Raw genomic sequence first — 12,272 nt, 5'->3', positions numbered from 1 at the left:
CCACTCTGATTTCATAAGTTTTTACATCCATTTTCTGTTGCACGATTTAAACCACAATTTTTCTGTGATTTTTCTCTCCTTTGTGACCATTTCTTTGTCACATTTTTCTCAATGATGTCCTCAATTTATTTCAGAAGTATTAATGAGGTATTTGTATATTAATCCATCATTTGGGTTGTACTAAATTTGCCTCATTATAGAGCAGTCATGCATTTTGAAACAGATATCTCAGAATTGAAGTCTCTATCACACAATTAATTTGGGGGTAAAAATATCAAAATGTCTTACAGCTGATCTCCTCATAAAGGTAATATTTACCAGGTTTTTACCCTGAAAATAACAAGAAAAATTTTGATGAAAACATCCAGTGTACAGAGCACACATAAAAAAGATTTCAACACTTATATGTAGCATCAGAATTCATAGTACTTGTGAAAGCATAAACACGTAGATATATGGAACAGAACAGAGATCCCACAAAAAAAACTGCACAAATCATATAAACTCAACGGTTGAAGAAAGGTACAAAGGCATCGATTTTCAAAGGATATGCTTTCCAAACAGTGATGCTTGGACACTTTCAGGACCATTGGTATGCATGAGTGAATAAATAAAGAAATGCAATCTAATCAGATTTATCAAAAATTTTATATTGATAACAGACTAGTATACAGCTGACCTGTGTTAGTGCAGTAGATAAAACATCTACCTGGAATACTGAGGTCACTGGTTTGAAGCCTTGGACTTTCCTTGTCAAGGCACATGTAGTGGAATAACCCATTGCATGGCCTTGGATGGCAACACAGCCAACAAGAAAAGAATATTTTGCCAAGAGGATTGTTTTGTGACTTGAAGGTGGGTCACTGAAACAGGTCTATGTGACTGAAGGCAGTTGCTGGGCTTTTCTCAGTAAAACATTCTCATAAGATTTCTATTCCTTTCAAGGTTATCCCTTGAGATAAAGAGAGAATGTTGTGGGAACCATAGAAGCTATAGCAATTAATGCCTTTTGATATTATATTGTTATTAAGCTAGCATGCAGGTGTACTCCATGCATCTTGAAGTAAAAGTTATGCTTGATGCTATGCCAATTTCTCAGTAAACAAGCTTTTTGAAGTCTTGTGATTAAAAATAGGACACAGCGCAAACTCGAGGCCATTTGCCTGAGCAAGTGACGGTCCTTTGCTAGTCCTTGATGATTTTGTCTGCTGATCTCTCTCTCTCTGCGCCCCCAACTCACAACATTTGGTGCCCAACATGGGGCCTTAAGAAGAGATTAGGAACAGGTGGAACCCCGAAAGGGTAATTTGGACCTGCTGTGTACGCAAAACTTTTGGGAAAATTAGCAAAGTCATGGAAAAATATCATTCAATATTGGACAATTATGTACAAGTTTTAAAATCTCTTTTAAAAGGGTCTCAGATTCAGATAAAAGATAAGGTTTTGTTACATCTTTTAAATGCTATTCAGAAACACTGTTACTGGTATACTCCTGAGCATAGTAATCAATTGAATTTGAATGTTTGGCAACAAGTAAGAAAATCTTTATGCTATGCTCATCAGCATGGAGATCCACTTGATGCTGAAATGTGTGCTGTTTATAATCTTATGGCTACAGCCCTTAGCCCTTTGCAATCAGATGGAGATTCTGTTAAAGACTTGAGTGAGGTTATTTATAATGAGCCTGAAAAACTTGATTCAACACAGAATGAACAGAATGATGATTTGGACAATACTGTCTCTGCTTCTGAAGTTACTGATAATGTTAATGAAATTCAGCCATCCACAGGCTTTCATCCCTCTTTCTTAAAAAATGAGGGAGCCCCTATGGATGCCGTTGCCTGTCTAAAACATTTATTAAATAAACTACAATTTACACTGGAACAACAGGAGATTGAAAATCAGTATACTGCTTATCCTGTTCAAAGCAAGATATATGTGAGCCTATGGCTCCTCCAATTCAAGGTCAAGAATTAATTGGTACTGGCAGGGGAAGGATTTTTCAATTCCCTGAAATCTCTGAAATGCAACAGGTGCTTGTGTGTCATGATGATTTAGAATCTAATTCTAGTAATTTTTCTGCATCTATTTTTCCAATTATTCAACAGCCTTCTCCTCTTAATGCTCCAGATCCTGGGGGGAGGGCATAACATCCAATTTGACCAATTTGAATTTACTTTCTTAAAGCTAGTCAAACAATCTGTTGCTATGTATAAACCTCAGTCCCCATATGTTCAAGATCTTATCTCTTTCTATTGTAATAATCATTTAATCATTCCTTTGGATTGGGATTTACTTGCTAGTATGGTTTTGAAAACATGACAATATGTACAGTTCAAATCTTGATGGAAAGAGGAGGCTCTTCAAATATCTCACATGAACGCCAGAAATAATCCCCCAGGAGCTACTTTTGAAATGCTCATCGGCATTGGCACTTATGCAGCTGTGGGACAACAAACTGGTTATACTGATGCTGTTATAGCTCAGATGAGATCTATTGTCTTAAAGCCTGGATGCAAATCACTCGAGTTGGAGACAAGGAAGAAAAGCTTAAAGCTTTACATCAGTTGGTACAAATTCAATTAGAATTAGGACATATAGAAGAAACATGAAGTCCTTAGAATTCTCTAGTCTTTGTAATAATAATAAAATAAATAAATACTAATTTTCTTTGGTTTTAGCTACAGTCCTCTGAACTATCATTTTGTTTCTTTCTTATTCTTTGCCTGGAAACTGAGGCAGGGGTCATGTGTTGGATCTGACTATAGAAAATATCCCAGCAGCTGCCAAGAGAATTTTCTTGGGGAAATTTTGTTTAGTCTCATCCATCGTCAGTCCCTCTGTCAGAAAATGCCCTGATTAAAATCAGGCAGGCATCTTTGTAGTCTCACTGTGCTCTGAAATCCCGGGTTTCTCTTTGGTTTGTCTAGTCTGTTTTGTCTGATTTTAATTTCTGTTTAGTTTTTGTTTGGTGTTGTCTAAAATGTGATTTTTAAGGCCTGAATTGTGTTTATATACAAAAATTTAAAATGCCGGCTTTTATATTGAAAAAATAGTTTCATCCATATATTTTTTGCTTTAAAATGAGAAATTATAAGGAGCACTCATTTAAATTTAAATTGAATAGAATATGGATCCTTAAGACTTGCTGATTTAGTTAATACATTATAAGGTATATTCAAAGTTTGAAATCAAATAAGAATTCAAATATTAGGACTAATTAAAGTTATATGTTATACTTGTGTTTCTGTGTTGAAAATTGTCTTTTTTATGTGTAAAATATGCTCAAATTTGTAAAACTAAGGAATTAAATAAAATTAAGTCATTTTAAGAATTTATCACAAGCTGCTTCAAACAGTTGGCTGCTTGTAAGGCAACATCCTGAAAAAGGAGGCACTGAGGAAAGCGGGAATTTAGTTCCTCTGATGCCCTATAATAGACTCAACAATACAAAAGACTTTTAAATATAGAAGCTAATACATCTCTTATTACTAAGCAACATTAGTTTTCTTTTTAGCCCACTTAGGCAGTAGTCACTAAGCTGCATGGCTTAGGAGAAGTCCCTAACAAAGCTCTAAAATTTCTTCTACAATAGGAAAATAACAAGGGTCATTTGTCCTCTGATAAAGAAAAACATTTATCTTATAAATAATTAAAAGAGCAACTTTTTAAATTACAATCTAAACTTTCTGACAAGGCATTTTTTATACTCACTATGACCAAATTTCTGTCAAAGCTCTTAAAGAGTTAAAAACGGCTTGCTCCCAGTATAAAACTAACTGTCTTTATATGCAGGAACTGCTATCCTCCTTCATAGACTGTGAATGTTTTATTTCAAAAAGTTTAGAAATGTTAGCTTGGACTGTTCTTTCAAAAACGAGAGTTACAATTTATAACTTAGGAAAATCAAGCTTGTATTCAAGGTAATCAAAATGGTAATGCTAACCCTCTTATTAATATTTTACAAGATGAACTTTTTAAATAGACAGTTTTCTAATTTACAACAGCAATGTAGACAAAATGTAGGGGTGAGGATTTACTCTTATCTCCACAGATACGGGACTAGTAGATACGTTCCAGAAAATTTAAGCCTCGGCATAAGTTGAAAATAGAAAAAAGGGCAATTTGACAATTAAATAAACTTACCTAGAAGGCAAAATTTTTTTTTTAATTAAGACTAAGACTTCAAAAAAATCATTGACTCTGTTTCTAGCAATGCTAGCTGTTGTGTCTATAACAATAAGCATAACTAACTATTCTTACTAAGTTTATATTACTTAAATAAGCAATGTTGAATAGTCAGACACTGTATCAACATTATGTAAATCAACCTTTAGAAAAAATTTGTTAAAAATATCCTCAATCTTTAATAATCCATTATATAAATAACACATTAATAGCTTATAAAAATAATGCTGAACTTCCAGTCATCCTTAAAAATGCTTCTGAAACCTTCAATCAGTGTAGTTTGATTGTAGTTGAAGACAAAATTCAAACATCCTGTTCTATTAACATTGTTACTGATTCACAATATGTAGAACATACAATTAAACTTATAGAAACTGTTCATATTTCAAATAATAATTCTAAATTGCACAAATTGTTTCAAGAGTTACAACTTTTATTGTAGGAATGAAATTTGCCTATCTATATAACTCATATTTATTCTCATACAGCTTTACCAGGACCTATGTCTACTACAGATAATGAAGTTGATTAATTACTCATTAGATCAATAAAAATAGCTACTAAGTTTTATACAAAGACTCATACAAATAAAAAAGATTTAATGCAAAAATTTAAAATAACCTGGTGAGAAGCTTGGAATATTGTTAGAAACTGTCCTCAGTATAGTATTATAAATGCTCCTCCATTACCGAGAGGAATGAATCCTAGAGGGCAACACAGTAATAACCTGCAGCAAATAGATATTTCTCATATTTCTTCTTTTAAAAAAACTATCTTATGTGTGGTTTTATTTATATTTATTCTTCCTTTTGATAGGCCACACCTTTGCCTAGAGAAAAGGCTAATGGTGTCATTCAACATCTTATTAAAGCTTTTAATGTTATAGGCATTTCTAAAGCAATTAAAACTGACAATAGTCCTGCCTATACATCTACTAAATTTCAACAATTCTTAGCATTTTAGAATATTAAACATACTACTAGAATTCCATATAATCCACAAGAACAAGCAATTATTGAACTCAGTAATTGCACTCTGAAAAATATATTATTTAAACAAAAGGAGGGAGAAGAAAGGAGATTATTCCCTAGAATTATGTTACACAAAGCTTTATTTACTTTAAATTTCTTAAATACAGGAGAAGATAATTTGACTTCTGCAGACAGACATTGGACTAAAAATAACAGTTCTAAGATGAAATCAACCTATACATTATAAAAGTGAGTTGGATCAATAGGTACCTAGTGTAGTGCAACATTGGGGAAGAGGGTTTGCTTGTGTCATTGCAGAATCCGGTGAAGTCCTTTGGAGTCCTGCTCACAGAATTAAACTAACAACATGAATAAGAACAATAGATTCTTTCCACATCTACCCATTGCTGAGGTGGAAGAAATGAATTTCAAAAGAAGAATCTTAAAGGTACTAGTGCTTGGTATTGAAAAGGCTAAAATACCAAGTTGGGGTTAACTTACAAAACTGACCTTTAATGGTAAAAAAAAATGCTACAAACTACTAAAAAAGAAGAAAATGCTACTAACCTGCTTTTAGCAATGATTGCTTTGGTAAAAATTCCGGTAAGTAAAGCTGAAAATTTTAGTTATTAAGCATATGCTCCTAATCCTCCATTAAGTAGAGCTATTCATTAGGAAAATAGTGCCTTTCCTATATTTGTTAATGACTCTAATTGGCTTCTAGGACCTTTGAATGATAGAGGTCCCTTAACACCTTCAAAAGAAGGCATAAAATTAGAAAATCATACAACAGGAGTTGAGGAATTACCCCTATGTATAAGACATGAGCCACATTGTTTAACATAGAAGCTCAAGCTTGGCTCTCTATTGTCAAAGATAACATTAAAGGAGATGAAAAAAAAACATGTTTGTTACAAGGATATAGATTTAAAAGCAATACATCAGTACATAAAACGTTATAGATTAAAGCCCTCATAGCTCCGCCCGAGTAAAGGGCAGGGTACTGATTTAAGGTGGCATAAGAACAATAGTTTAATTACAGCTGGTGATCAAAGTAATCATACTATTATATAACATAGAGGAGGGATGTCACCTCAAGCTCCTCATATAAAATTTGGTCCTATACAATATCATTTGTAGAAAGTAGCCATAGCACTTAAACATATGTCAGTGTAGAAAGGAAAAATCTGGAGAAATTATCCCTCTAATCATATTATGTTAATCTTTAAGAAAATGAAACACATTTTATATCTGCTTGTGTTAGATTGCCTTATATGTTTGTTATAAGTGAAACCAAATAGACAGCTGAAAATTATTCAATAACTTGCAATAAGTGTGTTTTTTATACATGTATTATCTCTTCTATTCTTTTTAATAAAATAGTCAAAGTCTTTACATTTTAAGAACCTGAACAGGAGTCTAGATTCCAGTACAGATACATCAGATGTGGCAGGATTCCCCTTCCATGATGCTGTTACAACATCTTATTAAGTTCTTGAAGCGAACCAAGAGACTGGTTGGACTGATCATCCCCGTCATTATAGGACTAATAGCTGTAACCACCGCGGCTGCTGTATCTGGAGTTGGATTACATCAAAGTATACAGACTGTGGACTTTGTGCAAAAATGGCATGAAGATTCTGAACAACTGTGGACTTCTCAATAACGTATAAATAGTAACATTAATACTAAAGTTAATGATTTAGAACAGACTATGATTGTGTTATGAGATCAAATTGTTAGCCTGCAAAGACAAATTAAGCTAAAATGTGATTAGAATGTAACTACTTTTTGTGTTACCCCTATTTCTTAAAATTGTACTTATTTCCATTAGGAAAATGTTAAAAAGCATTTGTTAAATCATGATAATGTAACTAAAAGAAATCATTAAATTACAAAGATATTCATGAAACTTTTTAAAGAAAATTAGAAATTCTAACATGTCAACCTATATTGAAGGGGTTAATGGATAATTTATCATAATTAAATCTTATTGAATATATTAAAGGATTTTTAGGATTCACTGTAGGACTTTCTATAATAGAATTAATTCTATGTTTTCTTTTATATGTAGTCTGTCGATGAATCAAAGCAAGAGAAATAAGGGATGAACAACAGAAGGCTGTGTTTTCTGTGGTGCTTCATAACATTCAGCATAAACAAAAAGGGGGAAATGTAATGGAATAACACATTGCATGGCCTTGGATGGGAACACAGCCAACAAGAAAAGAATGTTTTGCTAAGAGAATTGCTTTGTGACTTGAAGGCTAGTCACTGAAACAAGTCTATGTGACTGAAGGCAATTGCTGGGCTTTTCTCAGTAAAACATTCTCATAAAATTTCTGTACTTTCCTTATCCCTTAAGATAAGGAGAGGAATGTTGTGGGATCCATAGAAGCAATAGCAATTAATGCCTTCTGATATTATGTTGTTACTAAGCTATCTTGCAGGTGCACTCTATGTATCTTTAAGTAAAAGTTACACTTGATGTTATGCCAACTTCTCAGTAAACAAGCTTTTTGAAGTCTTGTGAATAAAATTAGGACACTGCTTGAACTCAGAGCCATTTGCCTGAGTGAGCGGTGGTCCTTTGCTAGTCCTTGATGATTCCGTCTGCTGATCTCTTTCTCGGCGCCCCCGACTCACAACAACACAGGCAGGTCCATCTCTTGAACTTCTCGGCCTCAGGGACAACTGACGCAGCCTGAACTTGAAGATCCCCAGCATCCTCACTGAGCCCAGGGTGATGCCACAGGTAGCAGGTAAGTTCATCTCATTTCTTGTGGACACAGGGGCTGCCTTCTCTGTTTTGCCATCACACTCTGAATCTCTAGTTCCCTCACAGGTCTCGGTTATGGGAGTGGATGGGACCCCTTTTTCCCCCTTCACACACCATCCCTGACATGTAGTTTAGACGGATTCCCCTTTTCGCACTCCTTCTTAGTTATGCCATTGTGCCTTGTACCCCTCCTGGGTTGGGACATTCTAAAAGGTCTTGAAGCCACTATCCAGCTGACAGCATCTTCCCACTTACTTCTACCACTCCTTACTGAAGGCTCTCCCACTACCACAGGTTACCCTAACCTGATCACACCCCCTATTTCACCAGATATTGTTGACCCTCAAGTCCGGGACACTTCTACCCCTGTATTAGCTAACCAACACCCACCCATTCACATCTGCTTAAAGAGTTCCTCCCAATTCCCATCTAGGCCCCAATACCCTATTTCAGCAAGTCACCGCCAGGGCCTTAAACCAATAATTACCCACCTCTTGAACCAAGGCTTACTCATCCCCACAGACTCTCCCTGCAATACCCCCATCCTTCCTGTTCAAAACCTTCAGGGGCATATGACCTCGTACAAGACTTACTCCTCATCAATGAGGTGGTAGTTCCCCTTCATCCAGTGGTCCCTAATCCCTACACATTACTGTCACACATTCCCTCAGAAACCACTAACTTCATGGTCCTAGATCTCAATAATGCCTTCTTTACCATTCCTCTACACCAGGGGTCCCCAAACTACGGCCCGCAGGCCACATGTGGCCTCCTGAGGCCATTTATCCGGCCCTTGCTGCAATTCCAGAAGGGGCACCTCTTTCATTGGTGGTCAGTGACAGGAGCATAGTTCCCATTGAAATACTGGTCAGCTTGTTGATTGAAATTTACTTGTTCTTTATTTTAAATATTGTATTTGTTCCCGTTTTGTTTTCTTACTTTAAAATAAGATATGTGCAGTGTGCATAAGGATTTGTTCATAGTTTTTTTATAGTCTGGCCCTCCAATGATCTGAGGGACAGTGAACTGGCCCCCTGTGTAAAAAGTTTGGGGACCCCTGCTCTACACCCTGACTTTACTTTCTGTTTGCCTTTACTTGGACTGATCCGGACACTAACGCAGCCCAACAGCTTACGTGGACTGTCCTACCCCGAAGTTTCAGAGACAGCCCACACCAGATTGGGCAGGTGCTAGCTTGGGATCTAGGTGCATGCGATGTCGAAACTAGTACTCTCTTACAGTATGTAGATGACCTACTCCTCTGCAGCCCCTGCCTGTCCATCTCGAGGAAACACACCGCCACCCTTTTTAAATTTCTCGCCATGAATGGGTATCATGTCTCCTCTACTAAGGCTCAACTTCACTGTCAGTCCGTAGTCTATCTGGGTATCACCTTAACCCTTATCACCTGAGGTCTCACTCTAGATGAAACTCAGACCCTTCACAGTCTCCAACCACCTACCACTGCTGATCAGATTCTTTCTTTCCTCAGTCTAATAGGCTTCTTTAGACACTGGATTCCCAATTTTTCTCTTAGCCAAACCCCTCTATGAGGCTGCAAATAAGACTCCCATGGGACCTCTCGCATCCCCCAACGGCATCAAAAGGGCTTTCTCTACCCTTCAAGACGACCTCGTCTCCTCTCCCCCTCTCGCTTTACCTGACCCCAGATGTCCCTTCCACCTTTCTACTGATGAAAGATACGGCAATGCTGTTGGCGTGTTAACTCAACCTGTGGGGCCTACATACCTTCCCATAGCACACCTCTCTACACAGTTGGGCACCACCGTCAGACGCTGGCATCCCTGCCTCCAGGCACTGGGCGCAGCAGGCGAACTCACAAAGGAAGAAACTAAACTCACCCTTTCCCAACCCATCACTGTCTTCTCTTCCCACAGGCTCATTGATCTTTTTTCGCACAAATCTCTGTCTCTGTTGGATCCTTCCCGCCTACAAGAATTTCACCTCCTGTTCATCAAAAACCCTTCAGTCACTCTTTTGCCCTCTTTCCGACTCAACTCAGCGACTCTACTGCAGCTCCAACGACACTTCTGGAACCCACCCACTCTTGTACGGAGCTAGTAGATTTCCTCAACAAACCCCGAGATTGATTATCAGATTCTCATTTAAAAGATCCAGATCTAATACTCTTTGTAGATGGTAGTTCTGTACTGGACCCAACGGACAATGATGGGTGGCCTACATGGTGGTCATCACCTCCTCCACCCTAGAAGCCCAACAGCTGCCACAGGGCACCACCTCCCAGAAAACAGAGCTCATTGTCCTCCCACGAGCACTCACTCTAACTCTTTCTAAGGGAAAATGCATAACTATATATACTGACTTGGAATATGCTTTTCTTATCACCCACTGACACTCTGCACTCTGGAAGGAAAGGGGCTTCCTCACTACCAAGGGCTTCCCCATAATCAATGCTACCCTCATTTCTAAGCTTTTGCAGGCATTACAGCTTCCCACTAAGGTGGCTGTGGTACATTGTACAGGCCATCAAGCCTCTCGGGACCCGGTGGCCTAGGAAAATGCTCGGACTGATGCAGCAGCTGAAAACGTCCCCCACTCCTCTCATGTTTCTCTCCACCTCCTTGAAACCTTCATACAAACTTGAGGAAGAACAGACCCTCCTCAGAAAAGGTAGAGACGAGTACAACTGGGGATGGATATTTCTCAGAGATAGAATTGCCTTACTAAAAGGACAGGATGTAGGTCTCCTTTCTGATACCCACTGTTCCTTACATATAGGACCAAAAGCTCTCTATCAGTTCTTGCAACCACTCTTTTTCTTCCCAGGCCTCCAGGAGAGTATCGAAAAGGTAAACGCAGCATGCACTATCTGTTCCAAAACCTCTACACAAGGGGGACTCCGCCCCCACTTCCCCACTCATCAACTGAGGGGACACGTGCCAGGCCAGAATTGGAAAATTGCTTCACTCATATGCCCCCTTTTCAGGGTGGATAGAAGCCTTTCCCACCTCTCGAGAGATGGCAGACACCGTTGCCTCCATTCTCGTTGAAAACATCATCCTGCAGTTTGGACTGCTGACTACCATCCAGTCAGACATGGCCTGGCCTTATCTGCCCAAATAGTCCAGCAGGTCGCCACCTCTCTCAACATTACCTGGGGACTCCGCATACCCTATCACCCTCAATCATTGGGTAAGGTAGAGAGGGCCCATGGCATCCTGAAGGGTCAGCTAACCAAACTTTTCTTTGATACCAGACTCTCCTGGCCAAACCTCCTACCCCTGGCACTCACCAGAATCAGAGCAACCCCACAAAACCTCATTGGACTCAGCGCCTTTGAGCTGGCTTACGGTACACCATTCTTAATCAATTACAACTTACCTGTCAAAGCCCTCCTCTTGCTACGTACCTCCCCTTTCTATCCTTACTTCGCCATCTTCTCAGGGAACACACAGACTGGACCCTTCCTCCCATAGGGGGTCCAGATGAAGCACACAGCACACCAGCAGCCCCCCTCCAGCCAGCAGACAGGGTTCTTCTGAGGGAGCTCCAGCCTGCCTCTCTACATCCCAGGTGGACAGGACCCCATACAGTAATATTGACTTCTCCTACCGCAGCCAAGCTCCTAGGGCAAACACCTTGGTACCATGTCTCTCACCTCAAGCTTGCCCCCATTCAGGACTGCTGGCAGTCGGAACCACTGGGTCCCACCTGTTTTCAGCTCACCAAAAGTTTGGGCCCTGAAGATCCTCCTGTTACTCCTGTCCCTCCCACCAGGAATATGCTGCCAGAGTGAATTAAAACATGGAGCAATGCTGTTACTCTATCAATGAGACTGGCCTGGTGGAAGAAAACATCAATGTCCTCAACTGTCTGCAAGAGAAACTGTACAGGGATCTCTCTTCCTACAAGACGCTTAACTCCTGGTGGCAGTCACCCATGCTCACCTGGGTTGCCCCTATCCCAGGTTCTCTTCTAATTATTGGCATATTACTCATGTTTGCTCCTTTTTTTTTTTCTTTAGATTCTTACAGGGCCGCATCCGTGAGGTTTCTCGAGTTATGGTTATCCAATATACACAACTCTCCTCAGAGCCACCTCCTTCTGACCTCTCTTCCCCATGATTCCACTAACCAGCAGGAATTAGCCAGATAAATAGCAACTCCCAATCTAACATAAACAGTCAAAATGTGAGTTTGGTTGGCAATGGGGAAAGGTCACATGAGGAACCAGGTCCGGGAACTTTGGGCTGGAACCAGCCACATACATGCCCGCCAAAAGAAATGGCCCAGAAGCACATTGATAAAGAATGACTGTCAGCCAATGAAATTTCACCATGTCATATCCACCTG

The 12,272-nt window shown here is 39.0% G+C and overlaps 1 long non-coding RNA gene across 1 annotated transcript in view; it reads right to left on the bottom strand.

Annotated features, from left to right (window-relative positions):
* LOC136399307 (uncharacterized) overlaps positions 1-12,272 on the bottom strand; it is a 597,663-nt gene that overhangs the window by 447,733 nt on the left and 137,658 nt on the right. The gene's annotated exons all lie outside the window — the stretch shown is intronic.

The sequence above is a fragment of the Saccopteryx leptura genome, chromosome 3, assembly GCF_036850995.1.
Source record: "Saccopteryx leptura isolate mSacLep1 chromosome 3, mSacLep1_pri_phased_curated, whole genome shotgun sequence".
NCBI lineage: Eukaryota > Metazoa > Chordata > Mammalia > Chiroptera > Emballonuridae > Saccopteryx > Saccopteryx leptura.
Note: the sequence above shows the minus strand (reverse complement) of the source record. Positions and strands in the feature narration are given on the sequence as shown.